Source organism: Protopterus annectens, chromosome 11.part0, assembly GCF_019279795.1.
Source record: "Protopterus annectens isolate FY-2018-M chromosome 11.part0, PAN1.0, whole genome shotgun sequence".
NCBI classification, from domain to species: Eukaryota; Metazoa; Chordata; order Ceratodontiformes; family Protopteridae; genus Protopterus; species Protopterus annectens.
The window spans coordinates 874774299-874796144 of NC_056745.1; the positions used below are offsets into that span (position 1 = coordinate 874774299).

Consider the following 21846-nt stretch of genomic DNA (forward strand, 5'->3'; position numbering starts at 1 on the left):
GATAACCAGTTTTTATATGCATTTTGTTGAATGCCTGACAAAGAAAAATGCAGATTTCTGTGTTGTAAATATGTTCCCTTCAGATTTTATTATTTTTAGATAATATTTGAGATAAGTTCTTCACTATGTAGGGCCAATTCACATAAAAACAGGGACATCAACAGTTCTGATTCAGCCTGTGTTATATTCCTATTCATATTAGTATGGCTCCAGCAGTGAAATGAATGTAGAGTACATATAAAAAAAGTCAAATGAAATGAGAGAATTAACTCATTTCAAAGATATTATAGTGCGTACAAAACTTTATGGTGAAAAAGTGATACATCACAACTACTCAGGTAACCAGGCAAGACAGGATACTATAGTCTTGTGCTCACATACACACACACACACACACACACACACACACACACACACACACACACACACACACATACACACACACAGTGTTCCATTTGTTCAAGTCCATTTTACTAAAGGAACATTACATAAATGGATTATGACTGGGTCACTAATCATAACCTGTTTGTACTGCATGGAGTGCTATGACTACACTCAAAAAATGGTTAAAAATGTCCTAGTTTCGGCTACTGTAGCACAGGACCAAACTTTAACAGTGCTTTCAAAGGCATGTAACAAATGTATTACACACCCTAAGTGCTGCTGCTGGGGTCCGCTATCAGGGAAAGGATGTTCCTTCACTCAAAACTGTCCTTGAATATCTTTCCTCATACATCTATGGATGTTTACAGATGTCAGTGTGTAAGTAACTCAATTAAATTTGGCAGTATTTAAAAACTGCCCCTGACTTTTTCCTTAGTTGCTGTCTATGCAACAGCACTCAGTAACTCCTTTACTGGCTTTCGGTGCTGGTAAAACAATTTTTTTTTGTAACATGTGTGTGTGTGTGTGTGTGTGTGTGTGTGTGTGTGTGTGTGTGTGTGTGTGTGTGTGTGTGTGTGTGTGTGTAGTATCAAGGCATAATTTCATTTCTATAAGGACATTTATCTCATTTTTATATCAATACTGTGCTAGTTTTCCATTTGTAGTGAAATACATTATCAACAGCAAACACAAATAATGACTGAAGTGATGTTTTTCCTCCAAGATGATATAATGTCATTCTCAGATTTCACCATCAATACGGTACATGCATAACAGTGGGATTCTTGACCTATCAAGATGCATACAGTATAGAGAGTTATGACTAAGTCTCACTGATCATAATTCATTATTAGTATGTGTTCCGGTGGTGGTGCTGTGGTACCATTGTCGCCTCACAGTAAGACGTCCTGTTCGATTCTCAGCTAGAGCGTCTTCTGTGTGGAGACATGCATGAATGGGCATACCTTTGTTGAAGGTTGTACGTCAGGGGCGGCAACTCGGCATGCAAAAATCTACTGCCAACCATTAGCAGACCGGAGTTCTGCTGTGGCGACCCCTAACTGGGAAAAGCTGAAAGACACAGACAGAAAGCATGTTAACCCAACATGGATGCCAAGATTCACAGCTTGAGTTTTGCTCTCAAGGTAAATTCCTTGGCATCTGTGTCTTGAACACATAATAAAGTGGTTACAACTAACAACCCAATCATAACCCTCTGTCTTATACATTCAGGAAATGGAACTTCATTTTGACAATGAAACCGTTTTTTAATCTGTTTTGATAGCACATAAATCATCGACGTTATGGTCTAAGACCTAGGTATATTTCCTTGTATCACATCAGTATTTAGCTGTTACAACGTATTATTTCTTAAAAACTGTAGGATCATGAAGTAACTAACAGCTATAAAAACTATAACAAGCCTCATGCTGCCACACCATTGCTGACCAGAAACAGTTCTAATTAACTAACAACTTTAAAATCTATTGCAGATTCTCTTCTGTTACCCTGTTTTTATACACTTTGCTCTCATACACATTTGATAATTGTGTTCCAACTCAAGTTGTGCTATGAGCTTCAAACCTGTCAATTTGTTTCTGATGCAGTTCTATGGTGGATGCCCTCTTTGTGGCAGTCAGCATCACTAATCACAGCGGGTTGATGCATGATATTCACTGTAACAAGGTTATTTTTCTTGATTTCAGCATGTAATCAGCATGTTCCATGCATTACATTGCAGTACTGCATGGCTAGGGTGTGGATTATGTCATGAATAACTCACAAGTGCTGCAGTTTGGTCACAAGGGCAAAATATACACGTGGTCACACAGGAATGTATTTTGCTTTTATATAATGGCTAATGTGCTTTGCTCTTTTATTTATTTCTTTACTTCATGTTTTTATTAGGGCAGTAATCTAGGGGTACAAGCTGTGTATTTATATAGACATATATAAATAAAATGGTAGGAAATATGCCTGCTATTAACATAGTTCCGGAATCTCCAGATACTAAGTGTTAAAGATAAAAGGAAACTTAGGTTCATATGATATACAGTAATTAGTTAACAAGTTGCAGAATGAATTACTGCTTTGTTTTCAACACATCATAATTTGGAAAAAGGTTTTGCTGTTTTAATGGATAGAGGAACTGTACACTAGAAAGCCTCTTTTTGTGATGTCAGTGCTGTGATACTAAAAATGTTTTAGACTTTACCCTCAACTGTTTCGCTTTGTGAAGAGTAGATCTTGTATATTTAATCTGATAAACCTTTCCAAAAGGGATATGGAATTTTTAGATGGTATTCACAAAGTGCATGCATCATATCTTCCCCTGGTAAAGGCCTTCAATACTATCCCCTATGTAGACATCACATAAAAGGCAAATGCTTTACAAATCAAACCATACTTGGTAAGATGAATAGCAAACTGGCTGAAAAAAAGAGTCCACACTGTGCAAGTTGCAAGTGCCTCATCAGAAAGTATGAACGTGACTGGTGGTGTCTCAGGGTTCAGTGCTGGGATATCTCACTTTTGCTCCTTACTTCTAAAGTATCTAAGGAGAGATAGAAGACCTCTGGCTAATAAAGATTACAGACAACTTCAAAGTGGAGGTTGTCATTAAGTCACCTTATGACACCCAATATCTCCAGAATGAAATATTCCTAGTACTAGTAGAATACAAGTGGGCTCAAACTAAATGCTAACTCCTGTAGCATTTTCACATTTGATGCACATCTCCTCCCGTCATTATACTGAACACATGACAAACCACAGCAAAACAAAAATATAGTCAGGCATCTATTTACTTGGGTTGATGGCTCCCTCTCTTTTGACCATCATGGACAATGGTTGTCAGGAAATCCTTTGATTTTCCCATCTAATCATAAAAGGAATATAATTAAGGTCTAAAGTGGTAATCACTCATTTGTATCTCACTAAACATGTCAAACAATTAGAAAGTCCCTAAAAGGTCCTAACCACAAAGATTACTGTCCTAAAGTTCTGGAACTACCAAGTCAGTCTAGACACTTTATACCTTTATTCAGTGTCTTACAGAATTTTGAAGGGAGATCTCTAATCTTGCTTACGGAGTCATTAGATTCCTGATTGTCCTTGACCTGTTGCTTCTTTATAAGTCCAATATCATAGCCAGTACTAGAACCAGGACCCTAAACCTTTAACAACAGAAAAATAAAACATGGTGAAGGGACAGGCTTATAACCTAGCACACCTGAAATTTCTGGAATAAACTTCCCCTGTATATTAAGCAGTATGATTCACTATCTTCCTTTAAACATACTGGGACTTGGGATCTAGAAATTTACTCTGGGATTGACTGATATGGCCATCTTGGGGAAAGGAGGTGCAGCCTGAGAGAGTGTACGGGCAAGACATGAAAGGTCATAGGGCCAGACCACTGCAATACTGCTCTGCTACCTTGGAATACCTATGAATCTTTGAATTTGTGAATCTATAATGTAAAATACACAGAAGACCAGCTCTGTGGCATAGAGAGCTGAAGCCCCTTACTACAGCCAAGATGACCCAGGACCAGTTAGCATTTTAAGCAATGTAGGAGCCAGGGGAAGATGAGACTAAGTATCTGAGGTGGGCTCACCCATTACTGTGAGTGAAACAGGCCAGACCACTGCAATACTATCACAATCATGAGAGACTAGTATGTTGGGACATGCTTGGTACTGCAAAGCTGTGTCCACGCAGCAGCCTTCATGGACATGGTTAAGAATATGCACACCCAAAAGGGGAAGTATAGCATGCCCTCAAGCTGTGTCCACGCAGCAGCCTTCATGGACATGGTTAAGAATATGCACACCCAAAAGGGGAAGTATAGCATGCCCTCAAGCTATGTCCATGCAGCAGCCTTCATGGACATGGTTAAGAATATGCACACCCAAAAGGGGAAGTACAGCATGCCCTCAAGCTATGTCCATGCAGCAGCCTTCATGGACATGGTTAAGAATATGCACACCCAAAGGGGGAAGTACAGCATGCCCTCACAACACCCACCAGGAATAAGAAGAGTTCATAAAGCAGTGATACATAAGATGGGAATGTTAAGTAGATAGACTCACAGCAGGGAAAGAAAGAAGGAAAGAAGAACGGTATAAAAGGCAGGGTTTAGCAGTTACTCATGGGAAATGGAAAGGAAAGAACTGAGTATTTAGAAATGTTGCTCAGAAAGAAGGTATTGGGAATGTACAAGCTGATACAGCAGGTCAGTTGGAAAGTGAGTTGCAAAGAGGTGGGATAAGGTGCAAGAGATAGACATGGTTAACATTTTGGCCTAATAGGATTCCTAGAAGGTCACACTCTATCATCTGGTGATTACATCCTGGTCCTTTTGACAAAATAATTTATAAATGCACAGTACAAACAAACAAATACTCATATCTGTACAACCATATGCACTTCTTTAAATATGTAAATAGCAACATTGCTCTGCACAACTTCATATTTACAGTGACAGTGTTCATTAGATTCTAAGCAGTAAAATGGATTTTCAAGTTATGGTAATCTTGTGATATGTTGGTGACGCATCCAGGATCATGTCTCTGTTTTATGCTTGTTTACCTCGCTAATGCCTTCAAGTCTATTCCCTTTGGTTGCTTGCTTTTTGATATATTTACAGAAACTTGAAAATTATAACTGTACAAGACAATGGGTAAATATAACTGGCAACTAGGTTAATAGTTATGTAATCTAAAAGACATCTATAAGTCCCAATAAAATATACCAAGAGGTGTATGTCAGCTAATCTCAGGTTGTCTACATCTCAGACGCAATTGCTGCAGTGTTTGACGTCACAAAACTCACAGAAGAGGGTAAGTATGAGTTTAAAAAGGTTAATTTTTCTCCAGGTTTGGCAACATCAGGGGCAGTATATAAATAGTTTTGAAGTGTGAGTGAAGACACTCTGCCTTGCATTAGCAGGGAATAAAGTCCCAAGAAAAACAATTACATGGCCTTGGTCTGTAATTGTGCAGTGTCTTAAAATACTCTTGTTTTATAGCTGGGAGTTCTTACTTATGATGTTTTGCATATCAAGTAAGGAAGGCAGGATATTTCATTATAGATGCAGAATTGTTACTAGGGCTTAATGTGATAATATACTGTTAAGTTTGACCCCCCCCCCCCAAAAAAAAAAAAGAAAAACATACCAAAAATCCTTAAAATGCTTAAACATCAGAAATCCATGAAATACTGGTTCAGATGGCATTTCAGTGGAGGGTTGCACAAATCCCAACAAAGTATTAATTTTTTATTACCAGTTTAACAGTTTGCTTTTATTGGTTACCTCTCCTTCTTGACTTCTTGTAAACAATGCAATTATTTTAACACCAGCTAAAACACCAATGCACTGCCATGCCCAGCATTTCATTTCATAATCTGAAAGTGATCTATAAAATTCCTTCTATGATCAACCACTGCATCTTTCAATAACAGACCAGGACCTGACTGATTTTATTACATTTGATATTCAGCAAGCAATATCTGAGGGGATGATAACCACCATACTCATGCAAACAATGCTAGTATTCCATTCTTTTTCCTAGATCCACACAAGGAAAGGTTCTTTAAATTATTTTTTGGAATCTTTTGTTGCTAGCTTGAATATGATAGCTTTTCTAATCCATTTATTGCCTCTTGTAAGCCATAATTAAATCATATGGACAGAGTACCTGCTGTTGGGTGATAACAGCATGTCTTGATGCACAGTATGACACAAAGCTAAAGGCTGTAACTTCCTGTACTTATTTTATTTATTTTTATTTTACATTTGTTGACCGGGCTAGTCTATCTGGATATATGTCCATTTTCAGTAGAGGCCCGGGGAGAAAAGCTCCAATGAGTATTACATGGTTTCAGAAGGTGTTACAAAAGAAGTAATAACAAGTATAAAACTAACAGTAAACAACTAGTAAATGAAAAATTTTTTTTTTTTTTTTTTTTTTTTTTTTAATCAGGAGATTGCATATTACACTTAGATATGCACTTATCAAATAATAACCAACACCCTGAAGTAAGGACCCTAATTTGCTTATAAAATATCAGTAATGATTTTTCACTATTTTTGTAGTTATTATTAAAATGTCTTTGTGTAGGTGTGAGACAAAATACGATGATCCAATGATTCTTACTACATAATAAAACTTTTCTTATCCTGCATGTCAACATTTTAGGTTATTTTAAATATTTCATATATTTCTAAATAGTTTTGTATGCAACCATTTTTAAGAAATAATAATTATTAAATGTATTAATTGTTTTCCCTATTATTTGTGTACTTGTCAATGTGTGCATTCATGCGTGTGTGTGCGCGTGGTCGGGTCTACCTGATAACACCGACACACCAAAATACTGACAACGAAATAACAGACACGAAAAACCGAAAGAAACCAAAAGTTCAAAAACACGAAACTTCACATGCCCAACAAACCACAATCCCTACAATCAACAAAACAAATACCTTCCCTGAAAAACACACACACAACACAAGCACACCAAAAACCTTACAAACCTACACTAAGCCTTGCATACACAACTATCTATGAACTAACCTTAACCCAAACCCTAACCCTAAGGTCCGTTACTATCGCACACTTACCTTACCCGCACCCTAACCCTAACTCACTTAATCTGCCCCTAAGCCTCAAGTCCGTCACTACTGCACACTTACCTTACCCGCAACCTAACCCTAACTCACTTAACCCACCCCTAAACCTAAAGTCCGTCACTATCGCACACTTACCTGACCCACACCCTACCCTAACGTCCGTCACTATCACACACTTACCTTACCCACACCCTTACCCTAACGTTTGTCCCTATCGCACACTTACCTTAACATGTCAGTGTTCTCAGTGTCGGGATTCTCAACTTTTGATCATCTCCATTGTCGATCTTCCGGTGTCGGTGTTCTCGTTGTCAGCGTTGTCGGCTTTCGGCATTTTCAGGTAGACCTACATGGTCATACGTGTGTACATATGTTTGTGCAGTTTTATGTCTTTGTTAGAAGAGTGGGAGAATACTCAATAATTTGCTGCATGTGGAGTCGATGCAGCAATGCATAACTTGCCACTGGATAAACTTCTGATACATTTTAAAAAAAGCAAAATAAAATATATTGGTAATATGAAAATGCAAGTTAAATAATGACTTACGGAGTCACTAGTGACCATCATTATTATCCATTTCTAAGTGCAATCCTGTTTGTATTTACTTAGTGACAGTCTCAGAAGATTTATTAAATTAAAACAACTGAATTGCTTTAAAGAATTGTCCAGATGTGTAAGCATCTGTTAGGATTAGGCTAGACAGTTTTAGTATTGGACTAAAATTGTGTTATTTAGACTACAGACACAAATAATGTTCAAAATCGTGTTAATACATCTAGGTCTGGAAGGTCAGATAAAATACTGTTTTAGATGTGTCAGCAAATAATAGGCAAGAGTAATCCTGTTTGTCATGACTGTGCATTGATTTATGGTAAGTGGGTGTATTATACGCTAAAAGGAGACACTGCAAATCATGGTGATGACATGGCCGCACAATCTGCATTACACTTTAGGCAGTTTCTGTAACCTTCCTTATATGCAGTTTGAAAATATCAACATGCTATGTTTTTTTTTTCACTACAGCAGAACAACACGGTAATTTATTACTAAAGAAATTTGAAATGAAACTGTAGCATGAAATATCATTCTGGAAAGCTTCTGTAAGGAGTACTGTATTTCTGGTTTAAAGATAGGATAAACAGACACTTCTTTTTTTTTTCTTAATGGTGATAAGGCAGAACAATATTTTAAAGCACACTGTGTCCTGTACCCATTAGGATTATTTGCAGTTAAATCATTTTCTGCCTTGAGATGACAAAGTATTATTTTTAAAGTATAAAAAAATATAGGAAGTGAAAGTCATAGTATGAAAGGGCAAACTAAATACTGCTGTATGTGTTGCAGTCAGTGTTTGGACGGAGGCTGATTTTGGTTAAGATGATTTTTGATCTAAACTTTCCTGAAACATTACCTCTTTAACTATGTGTTACTTATTATTTCTATCTGAGTTCATATTATGTAATGAAAATATGAAGTTAAATACAGTAAACTCTCAGAATGTGCAATCTGATGCAAACTAAGTGAGTAAGTATGGAGCGAGTGTTGACATTTTAGCGATTTGATTTGTTTGGTTTGACTAGTTCTCAGGTTGGGGATAGAGGGAATTTATGTGTATCTTCCTTTTTAAAACTCCAAAACTCTAAAAACGTAAGGTATGTTTCTCCAGGGGGGAAACAGAAAGGGCAACACACAAAAAACTGAATTGTTCATACTGTACTGTATTTCTTCAATTTTTTTTTCTGGTTGCTTGAGTTCTGATTAACTGAGAGTTTTCTGTATAGTGATGGATTATTTATTTTCTTTTAGAAGGTACAGTTTTACTAATCTTGAAGTATGGTTTATCATTCATTAATGACTCAGTTCAGAACCCATTTAATTGTGAGGACATGAATTGATTTCATTACTTCCCAATATTTCTTTGCTGAAAACAGTGCTGAATTTCTTGACTATCTTACTGGCTGCTTATTATGCAAAGTGCAGATTTTCACTTTTATCCAATCAAAGCTGTACATTTATGCCTTCTGTTTTATAAGATGTAGCATACAGACACACACACACACACACACACACACACACACACACACACACACACACACACATATATACATGCATACATATGTGTGTGTGTGTGTGTGTGTGTGTGTGTGTGTGTGTGTGTGTGTGTGTGTATTATATATATATATATATATATATATATATAGAGAGAGAGAGAGAGAGAGAGATATGTTTTATTTACATATATGTATATATATATATATATATATATATATATATATATATATATATATATATTCATGTTTCTTCAATTTAATCTCATCTGTTTCACTAGTAAAAACTGACTTATGTACAATTCTCTTTTGATAAACATTTCTGTGGACAAAACAGTCTTAGAATCTAGTATCGCCAAACATGAAATATTGAGTTTCATTACTCGATAACAGAGGCAAGTAATAACTCCGAGATTGCTGCTGAATTAAAAACCAAGTTTTTCCTTATCCTCAGTTTAAGTAACTTTGGAGATTGTGTGTGTATGTGTCTGTGGGCCTTTATCTTGTAGGTCCATGTATTCATAGATATTTACTAGGATATTGATCTGTGACGAACTTAAGCTTAGCCTTACATCCCATGGTAATTTTTCCTCATTATATTTTGCATAAGGATAACACAGAGACAGTCTGAGCAACGATAAGCTGGGACATTAACATGTGTCCCCTATGAAAGAAGACAGGAATACTAACTGAGGGTGCATTTGTGGTTATTCATCGATTCGTCCAAATTACATCTGAATAGAGTAAAAGAAGTATTTTGCTTTATGTGAAGTGAAAGCCGGGCCCATAGAACTAATATTTTTCAGTGATAGATATCTTACCCCTCTAACATGTTCTATTTATTTTGTAGAATAAACTGAGATTCCTTGAGTAAGTGTTTATGTTACCATGGGACTTGTGAATGTATAACAGGTCTGACAAAAAAGGGTTTGTTGTGGATTTTTACACAAGTAGACGTAGCCTCACAGTAGCCTATAAGATACTAAGAAGATGGTCAAGGCTTTAAGAAGGTCTGCATAGTTTTTGTGATTCAGGCCCTTGATATTTTTAATGATGAAGTGTTGTGATTATGCCAGGTGTAATAAATGTTTGGACAGATACATATTGAAAGGGGTATTATACTCAAGGACTAGCGAATTGAGTTCAAAGTACAGTAGAACAATTATATCACTGAACCTGGATACCATACATTTGGAAATAATCTGTGCAATGGAAAAGGACTTTCTTACAAGAACTGATTTGTAGTGATCAAAGGACAGTTGATTGCCAACACAGATTCCCATATCCTAAGTACAGGATCAATTTTCAGGGGTGTGTTTTCAATGTGATAGTTACAAGAAGAGTCAAGCTTGCCAAAAGATATGATTATGCATTTCTAGGAATTTAGCTTTAGTTTTGACACCAGCTATTTGCTTAGATTAGGGCCTCTTGGAGGGTCTCTTGGAGGACCTTGGTGTCCTCTGGGGAGTTTATGACAGCTTCAAGTTTGCATTCATCTGCAAACTTGGTCGGCCACAAACCCTTAACATTAGCTTTAACCTTCAAGAAATAAAGGCCAACAAGGAGTGGCGCAATGACTGAACCCAGGGGTGCATTGCTAGTGACAAGTATTTTGGAGGAGGTTCAGCCACCCATCTATTCAGTTTTTGATCCAATTTGCTATCCAGCTAGTTACATAGGGACTGAATTTTAGCTGTGTAAATTTATCTACAACGCCCACATGTGAGGTGGTGCTGAATGTCTTTGCAAGATCTAGATATGTGGTGTGCACTGATTTCTCTCATCCATTGTTTCAGTAACTTTTTCAAAGAAGTTGACCAGGTTAAGTAGACTAGACATTCCTTTGCTGAATCTGAAATAAGTCTGAAAGTTACCTATATCCTTAATTATTAATTCCATAACGATCCTTTCCATAGCCTTACAGAAGAGACTGGTCAAGCTTATGGGTTTATAATTATCCATATCCCTCAAGCCCCCCTTTATGCAAGGAAAAGCCTGTCACTGTCCTCCAGTCATCTGGAATTAAGCCTGTTTTGCGATGATATTGAATAGCCTCTGTAGTGGGTTTGACAAGTCATGTTTTAAGCAGCCTGGTATGTTAATGCTTTTGGCCTTAGATAATGCCTTGAGAAATTCTTCTTGGGAGATTTGAGCGAAGATGTAGATGCAGATATGTGACCTGAGACTATTGAGGTGAGAGGGAGTTAAGTTTGCAATACATTTTTCTGCTAGTAGATTGGCTATGTCCCCTGGGTCTTAGTATGTTATATCATTAACTATTAGCTCTCACAGTGCTGGGTATTGTTTCTGAAATGTCTATCACAGTTAAACAAGGCTTTACAGTTATCTTTTGACTGTGTGGCTATTATTATCTCATGTCTGGCTTTGATTGATTAGATCAGGGTCCAGAATTCCTTATTTAGTTTAGTAAACTAAATTGATAGGTATATTTAGTTTTATGTGGAATTCTTTTTCTTTTATTGTAGAGCCTCTTAATATTATGGATTAGTCTTTACATAATCTCTGAATACTAAGGTAATGGAAGATGCTTCAGGCTTCATTCTTATGATGAATGTGACTGGCTTGTGCTCTGACGTGACTGGAGATGATGTTGCAGATGGTGAGAAACAAAGCTGTCCATATCTGAAAGGACCAAGTCAAGGAATTTATCTTCCGTGGCTGGGAACTGGCCCAGAGAGTTTGTATGGATAAAGTTCAGAATCCTCTGGGCATATGCTTTTGAGGATGTATAAATCTCCCAGTTCATGGAGAGATAGTTTAAGTCTCCCAGGAGAATGATGTTTGGCCTAATGCATAGAGACTCCATACTAGCTAATTAGGTGGTATGTGCCAAGGGGGATATAGAGGGGGTCTGATAGCTATGATATGATATGATATGATATAATATGATATGATAAGGTTTTTTATTAACAGTGAGTTGGATGTGGAGGAGTTCCATTATCATATCTATTGAATCATGAGGTGAATTTTTTTAAGACTACAAAGACATCACCACCTTTAGTGCCTCCATCTAATGTGGTATCTATACCTGCATCTAAATATATATATATAGGTTCATACATGTTCACTAAGCTAATGACCACACGGGCCTTTAGCCTAGCCATGCATCCCAAATCTCTTGCGAGTTCTGACCCTTTGATAAGTGTAAGCATGGGCCTGGGAGATGAACCATTTACACACACACACACACACACAGATATATATATATATATATATATATATATATATATATATATATATATATGTCTATGGGAGACATCCCTTATGTTGTCTGTAGGTATAGTCAACAGTGATTTTGATGACACAGTTTGGTTGACAAAACAGCTGACTGACAATTGTGAAAGATCTCTACATTACTAGGTTGGAGAATATGCACTTTCCCCTGGTATTATGTGAACTCAGAGTTGGAATATATATAACTAGCAAGGAGTGTGAAGGGTGAAGCCCCACACATGGAGGTGCAGGGGGCTTCCCCTCCAAAAATTGTCATTTAGTAAGTGCATACTTGGAAGTATGTCTCAGAGCATGAACAGTAATATGTTGACATTTTTTCTAATCATATTGTGTCAACATTAGTAGCATTGACATCTGTGTGCTTAGATAGTTTATATATATATATATATATGTACATACATATATGAGTGTGCAAGGTGGGAGAAAGTGGGCACTGTTTTTGGTTCAACTACATGAATATCTGTTATGGATGATACTCCATCTATTTTTGGATTTTTTTTTCTTTTTGTTTCCTTACAAGTGGTAAAAACCTATGCAGGTTCACCTAATGCATTACATTGTACATGACAATATGAGCCTTGGGGATGGCTTTAACTGTGGGGGTTGGAATGGGAAAAATGACAGATTAAGTAGCTTGATATAGCAAAGATGCACTAAAGACTGCTTCTTCAGGTTTAAAACTGCAGATGCAATATATTGTTTGGAAGGGTGAGTTTCCTATTTTCAAGCAAAAAATGTTGCAATTGCAAAAGTTGCCTTTTGCAGGTGGGAAGCACGTCTTGAGAAGTTGAACTATTACAGTTTTATGTGAGAACTATAATATCTTGCTCAGCAGAGTATGCATTTAGAAGTGCTAAAAGACTCATGTTCCTCATGGGACATACATTTCCAACAGTATAGTCACAGAAAATTGCATTCTAAGACATGTTAAGTAACATTGGTATGGTTATTATGATATTGTTTATATCTTTGTAGTAGTTTAAAAGAAGTTGGAAATGCTTGCATTATCACATTTATCAAAAATTGTGTCTGTTAAAAGATTTACTTTAATCCATGCATTCATTCAGACTTCCCTACGAAAAATGTACAGTAATTCCAGTCAAGCTGCTTTAATAGTTTGTGTACATTTGACTGTGTGTGCATGTGGGTGTGTGTGTGTGCGTGTGCGCGTGCGTGCGTGTGTGTGTGTGTGTGTGTGTGTGTGTGTGTGTGTGTGTGTGTGTGTGTGTGTGTGTGTGTGTGTGTGTGTGTGTGTGTGCGTGTATGCATTTGTGTAAGTGCACGCACGCATGTATGTGTGTGTGTGTGTGTGTATATGTGTGTGTACCCATACTTTTTAATAATTCTGGTTAACTAGATGCATATGTTACTGGGGTTTGCGGCACTGAACCATTTAAAATGGCAGATGAAGTTATATTTGAATAATCCCATACTAACTGCTCTTTGCCTTATTTTTATTACAGATATTCAGAAGGTGGCCTAGCAGATGTGCTGAGGACTGAGCTAATAAATCTTTAAGGGTATTTATATTTATGTCTGGGAGATATTAAAGTCTATAATTTTGGTAGTTTAAATCCATTTTGTTGGCTATCCACTTATGCCAGGCATCATCTCATCTACTTATAAGAAGTTTAGTGGACAACGTTAACCATGGAGCTGGTACAGATTTTACACTCTTTCTTCTGATGGTAAGGATATTGAGGAAGGTAGAGGTAAATACTTCTGAAGAGTTTTAGGCTGTACCCGCTGCACGTTTTTCAGAGTGGAAATGAAGTTTTCCTTATTAATGTACTTAATGTTTCTAAAGTAATGAAAATTGGAAGTATGTTGCATTTACGGGTTTCGTGTAAGATATATGTATATTACTGATTACTTAGGGTATCTGGCAGTATGCCTGCTTAGATAGTTTGTTTGGGTTATTGGTTAGTATTCAGTCCAGTATGGACTGTTTGTGTGAGGAATTTTGCATCCAGCTGGGATGGAAAAATCTCTATGACAGGAAATGAGGAAAGTTAGTTTGTATCAGGCCAGAGCAGGTTAAGGTTACCAGGAATGATAGTTTTAAGTTTGATGTTGGCTGAAATCCTGGTCAGTATGTTTTCTGTAATGTAATGGTTATTGTTAGGTGGAATGTAGAGTGCAGTGATGTAAAGGATTATTTGATTAGTTAGAGCTAGGTTGGTTATGAGTATTTCTGCTCTATCAGTGTTAGGTATGGCTAGGGAGACAGGGATACAGTCAAGCTGTTGGAATAAACAATGGCTCTGTATTTCTTATTGTCAGTCAAGTCTATAGATATTATATTCCTCAATTTTAATATGAGGTTCTATCCAACATTTGGTGAGTGCTAGCATAACTGGTGAGTGTTGTGCCATCGGGGATTATAGATTAGTAATTTTATGACAGCCACATCTAATGTTATTTTAAATAATTGTGAAACTTCTCCCTAAGAAATCCAGTCCCTCCAATCCATCTGACTTTTGGCTCATTTTTATTCTCCCTACTCTAGGAAAGATTATGGAAAAAATTAATTTATTTGCAGTTAACTCAGTACATCAGTCATTACCACCTTCTCTCTCAAAAGCAGCATGTCATTTGCTCTGGACACAGTACATCCACAGCTATCTAGACCCTCAGCAACAACATGCTTCTTGAAATGGGCAGAGGACTAACTAGTGGAACAATTTCCTACCCTAGTCTTATATCTAGCCATCTCCACCCACCAAAACTCCAACCAATCACAGATTAGACACACCCTCTCACTACCCTCCAATAACCTATACCAAATTACATCCTCCTCCATATCCCCACCTACAATTATGAAACCATCACATAATCATAGAATAACCACTACTCTTTTGTGCAATCTCACTATCCTATTTATCCTACCACTAACCCTCTACCTCACTTCCTACCAAACCATATTAAATGCTCCCTATGCTACCCCAATAAAAGATACCTCCATTTATATTCCTCACACTCCTCACTACAGCCAACACATATCCCCAAGCCTATACCATCACACTATGATAGCACCTAACTCACTCATTTTACTCCCAATCACTCTTAGCTCACCAACAACAAACAAGTATATAACCATCCTAACTAAACTTTCCAAACTCTTACACCATGTAAACTACCAACTAATCTTAGCAGGAGATATACACCCAAATCCAGGGCCTAACCCTATGCAAACTACCATAGCTAATTCAACATTTTCCTCTAGTCATCTACCAACTACTAGACCAAAAACCAGCCTATTAATTCTGAGTTTAAATATTTGAAGTATTAACAATATGGTATATGCATTGCATGCACTACTGTCCACCTACTTCCCTGATATATTATGTCTGACTGAATCCTGGCTAAAGCCCACTACAGCAGACAATAAGTTCCTTCCTACTGAATACAATGTACTATGCTAGAATAGACTGTCTAAAAAAGGGGAAGGGATAGCATTACTCTATAAAAACACCCTAAATATCACCACTATTAATCCACAAATCCCTTCCTTCAATAACTCCGAACTCCTTCTAGCTATACTCAAACTTAGTGACAAAAAGTCAGTCAACATTATCACATGCTATATACCACCAGGTAACAACATCCCTACCCTAGAAGCCTTCCTACAATGGACAAGTCAAAACCTTCCACAGGAAACTATCATCTTTGGTGACTTTAATATAGATCGGAACACATGCTTAGCTATTAATCCCACAAACCATATCAACCTCTACAGTTTCTCATAAGTCATCCAATCAAGCACTAGACTAGGAAATGCAAAAATCAAAGACAACCTCCTAGACTGGATCATAATAAACAAGACCAACATCTCTTACCAAGCAGGCATCCTCCCAGACTCCCTTAGTGACCATCAACCCACCTTCCTACTAAAATTCAAAACCCAAGCCAACCCTACCCCCCATATTAGAAACAACCCATAACACAAAAAACGTTAACCCCAACAAATTCAAACTCGAGCTAAAGCACCATAACTGGAACATGCTAAAAGTACTACTTCTAGAAAAAGCCGTAATCCATTTCAATAACACTTTCCTAGAAATCCTAAATGCCCAGGCTCCAACCTGGACCACTAAACTCAAAATGAAAACAGCCCCTTGACTTACCACCAGAGAGACTAAAAATAGAATATCAGAAAGGAACAAAGCCTGGTATCACTGGAGAGCCACAAAACCCCCAGATGCTAAGGAACAATTCCAAAAACTTAGGAATGAAACAAAAAAAGCAGTTCTCCTAGATAAAAGTCATTTCCTACAGCTACGAAACAAGCATCACAACAACCCCAAGAAATTCTGGGCAGGAATACATAAGCTAGTCCACCCTGGCAGACCCTCCATCCCCACCTCCAACCTCCACTAGTGAATTCACAAATATACCACATGCATTTAACAAATACTTCATAGAAACTAATTCTAATCTTGTTCAAAAACAGCCCACATCCACTACCACTAATTACCCAAAGCCTGTAGATAGATGCAAAACAACCTTCCAATTTCAATCCAACCCTACCAGCTATGTCAAAAGATTGCTATCCAAACTTAAACCTACTACACTAGCAGCTGATTGGATACCTGCTGAATACCTTCAGTTGGCTGCCAATTAACTTGCATTCCCTATATCAATCCTTCTAAACAGATCTATCACAGAAACCTCAATGCCACCCATCTGGAAGACCTCCTATATTATTCCCCTCCAAAAAGGCAGTACCACCACCAACCTCACCAACTATCACCCCATAGCCGTCTTGCCTCCACTAGCTAAAATACTTGAGAAATGTATACACCACCAACTTATGCCATACCTGCTTAACAACCAATTTCTCTCTCCTACCCAACATGGATTTCGGCCTTCTCATAGCACAACCACCACCCTGCTCTCTTTTACAAACCTCATCAACCAAAACAAACACACAGGAAATCTAACATCTGCCATATTCTTGGACCTATCAAAAGCCTTTGATATGGTCAACCATCTTAAACTAGTACAAGCCCTTACTGACCTTGGCCTTAGTAAACAAGCATTAGCTTGGTTTCAGAACCACCTACAAGGAAGACAACAAGCAGTTTGGTGAGACAACAACCTATCCACACTGCTACCCATCACCACAGGAGTCCCACAAGGTTCCATTTTAGGTCCCATCCTATTCCCCATTTTCACCAATACCCTCCACAGCATCTGTCAAGATGCAACAGTTAGAAATAAGCTGATGACGCAACACTTGTCTGTTCAGCCAATGATCTTCAGAAACTCCTCTCTATAACCCAAAAAGCCTTCAATACCACTGAAAACTGATTTCTTAACAAAAACCTAATACTAACCCCCCCCAAAAAAAAAACTGTTGCTGTTTACACCTAACAAATCTACCACAATACCCAGCCTATTTAATATTATGTCCAGGGATGGGAGTATCATCTCCCCTGACACTCACGCTAAATTCCTAGGAGAGACCATTGATAATAACCTCAGATTTGATCAGCATATAAATCAAACCATTAAAAACATTCACAAAAAACTGGGCAGTCTACATAAAAATAAACCATTTCTAACACAACCTGTTAGGATAACAATTGTTCAAACTCATCTCCTTTCCACACTATTTTATGCCTCACTCATTCTCACCAACTTACCCAAAACCAAAATTGTCAAACTCAACACCTGTTACAATCAAACTGCAAAATTTGCTACCAGTGCCCCCTACTGAGCCCACCACTGCCATTCCCTAAAACAACTTGGCTGGCTTGAATTCCCTAATCTCCTAAATTATCAACTTTCCTTTGCCCATAATCTCCTACTACTCCCAGACAAAACTCCAGCTCTGGACAATCTACTAGAACTACAAGCTAAAACTAGACAACTTCGCTCTAGCGACAAAAAATTAAACAAGGTCACCAAGACCAACAACACAGCAGGGGACTCCCTTTTCCCTAACTACATAGGCAACATTTGGAACACCCAAACTATTTCTATTACCTCAGCAGGCTCAAAGTTTACATTTAAAAGACTCATGAAAGAACACCTAAAGAACACATGGATATGCACATGTTCCCCACCTGTCTGACCCCCTCCCACCCTCTCCCCTTACTCTTGCCTTCTGACTTCAGCTTCATCATCAAAAGAATGCAAACTTCTCTAGCTTCCTTCCAGTTCCACCTCTAATTATAACCCCTTAGTCAGTACCCATATGTCACTGCTAGGACACTCTGTTATCTATCCACTAAAATTTATTTTCTCTGTACACCTCTACTCTTACTCTATACTTAAGCTACTTACTCCTCCAGCTTTTCTTACTTAACCTGTTATCCAGTGTCCCATCCCTGTCTCTTCTCCTGCTACTATACTCCCTACTATATCTAATCTTTGCTCTCTTTGTTGCTATACTCCCTACTGTGACTAACTTGCAAGTCAACTGTATAAAGCAAAAAATGCAACCCCTACTAGCAATGTTTACCATTATGCAAATCCTCAACCTAAAACAACTGTAATAGATGTGTTCAGTCTATGTAAATATGTTAAATCTTAAGCTTCAATGCTATGTTACTAGTCACTGTTAAGTCTGGTAATATCTATGTAAATTGCAATGCTCCTGTATACACCTTATATTTTGCTTAAAATTTAACTGTGGAGCCTTTCTCCCCGGACCTCCGCTGAAAATGGACATGCATCCAGTTGGACTTTCCTGGTCAACAAATGTAAAATAAATAAAAATAAATAAATACTGACCTTGCCAAAGCCTCTGATCTTGTTAATTACTCAATTCTCCTAGACCATCTTACTGACAAAGACATCAGTGATGAAACACAGTCCAGATTCAAATACTACTTATTTATCTGCCAGTTCTCAGTTAATTTCATTCATCAACCTCTACATCAGTCCCGCTGCAGAAATGTGTTGTTCAAGGATCTATTCTGGCACCTCTCTTCTTTTCTTTCTACACTAAAAAACTTTCTATTGACTTGCCTCATTTTCCATTCCTGCTTTAACATAGGTTCTTAGGTTTATACTAGGCTAATGACCAGCCCATCCCATTGTTGTCCCTCAGTTCTATATAGTGCCTATATGGTGAGGTAAGTTAGTAAGGAGGTAGCTAGGGGTTGTGTGGGGGTATTTTAGTAGGGTTTAATTTACTTACTGACCACCTCTGTCTATCAAAGACATAGATGCCAGACCAGGGGTGAATTTGCAATTTCCCATCCAATGATCAAGGTTTTGTTTGAATGGGGTCATGGATGAACTCAGCTTTACATGTATTGTGAGCTTATTCCATAGTGTTGGGAACCTTTTGAGACACATTCCAGTCTCTCTGGTATGTCTTGTTTATGTCGCAAGCAAAGTTGAGGTCCTTGAATCTAATGTTCTCAGTGCTATTTGTTTTGTGGATGTGCAAGAGATCCATCAATGGATCTCATGACACCTCATATGCCAGTCATAAACTACCTCTCAATAACCAGTAGGACTAAGCCCAGAGATAGTGCCTTAAGACAATCTGTGTAGGACAGGCTATTCAAATACTGGATTCTACCAGTGAAGAAACTTTGAGGGCAATGCACTTGTTGCAAGTGCCTGATTAGTTACATGACAAAAGGGATATTGTACTCAGTGATGGGTCTGATGAGGGCTGAGTAGAGTAATACTACAACTTCTCTTAATGTGGATGTCATACCTTTGCTTAAGAGTTGGGTGACATAGAATGATTGTTTTATTATCTTGGCTATGTATTGTTTAAAGGCCAGATTACTGTCTACTTATTTTCCAGATCCCTAACTAACAGGTCAACTCTTAAGGGTGTTTTATCAATGGAGTAATTAGCTACAGTGGATGATTTCCCAAAGGGCACTATAATGCATCTCTTCATGTTGAGTTTTAATTTGTGGCTTTGGCACCAGTCATTTGTTGTGTTAAGACACTCTTGTAGGATGCCTTTGTCAAGGATGCAATCTATTCTAGCTCCCACGTTACAGTTATCTGTGAAGTTTGTGAAACAGTGGCCTTTGATATTAGTCTTGACTTCCAAGAAGTAGACGCCAAACAGGAGAAGGCCAAATACCTGTGGTACTCTACTGATGACTGGTCTCCTGGTGGAGGTGGTCACAGTGATCCTGACTTCTTGGGTCCTATCTATGAGCCAGCCAGCAATCCATCCTTTACTACTCCAACCACTCTGCCTCTTCTCTTGAACTCAAACCTCAGGCTGATTTTCATCTCCTAAATCAGTGGGTCAATGATAAACAATTAGTACTAAACTCCTCTATAACAAAAACAATGCTTTTTGGCACTAGGCAAAAGTTCACTTCTGTCTCCAGGCCTCTAAAAAACATTGATTATCTTAATGACACTATTGAAAATGTGACTTCATTCAAATACACAGGGGTTTGGTTGGACCCCTACCTAAATTTCCAACTCCACCTGAACTGCATGCTCACAAAAATCAACTCTATCCTATTCTGGGCTAATAGCATCTCCCTTTTTCTATCCAGACCTTGTAGAAAGGCCAGAGGTAACAGTATCATCAGATTCAGCTAAAATATTGTCTCTTGCTAATTGCTGCAGCTTCTAAAAGAAATATATCCAGCATTCAGTCCATTTCAAATGTCATCTGCAGAATCAACACCCTCTCCCCAAGAAATTAATAAAATTGCGAAACCATTGAAAAAGTTAACTGGATATTTGTGAAATGACATCCGGGCTTTCTACTTGCCTCTAAACTACTTAAACTTATCAAGAATGGCACCTTCCCTCCACTAGGTTCCAGACTGTTCAGAATTGCACCAATATACAGCCTTAGACATCTTAACCGCTCATGTCCTCTCCTCCAAAACCAAGAAACTAGACTTTGCTGCAGAGATCATGTTTTCTCAGTCATGGTCTCAAACTGTGGGATCACTCCTCTTACCTCATTTTCTTTTCACATTTTCACAAATAAAAGCACATTTCAATGCTCTAGGTAAATACAACTGCTATCTCTCTGGTTAGATAATTTAACCTCTTCATTCCATTCTTCATCTACATTTCTTGTTCTGATGATATTTTTGACTGTGATTTTTTCAGCATCCCAATTTTGATGCCACTCTCTATATAATGCATGTATATGTTGTGATTTTTCAGTTACTTTGTATACAATGTCATGTATCTATTGCAATTATATTCTCAAGCCAATTATGATATTCACTTTGTATATCTATAATGCATTTTGTGTTGCACTCTGTATATAATGTCATGTATCTATTCTGTTTTCCCTGAGCTGAGACTGAAATGCGTCTAGTGGGATTAGTGCTCTACCCTGCTTAACAATTTCAAAATAAAATAAGAATAAATGTTAAAGTAGTAGATCAGATTTGCATGAACTGGAGTGAGACTGAGGATTGGCTATACTGTTATTGTCTGTAAAGTTGTATTTGGAGAACCTGAATATGGGTGAACATCTCCACATGTCTACAGGTGTGGAGTGAATGTGTGAATGTAAGCATGGAAAAGGTAAGACATACTTGTTATACTTGTTTTGT

General features: G+C 37.7%; 1 protein-coding gene across 2 annotated transcripts in view; it reads right to left on the bottom strand.

Annotated features, from left to right (window-relative positions):
* Positions 1 to 21846, bottom strand: part of TAFA2 (TAFA chemokine like family member 2) — a 2885489-nt gene that overhangs the window by 854043 nt on the left and 2009600 nt on the right. The window lies entirely within an intron of this gene.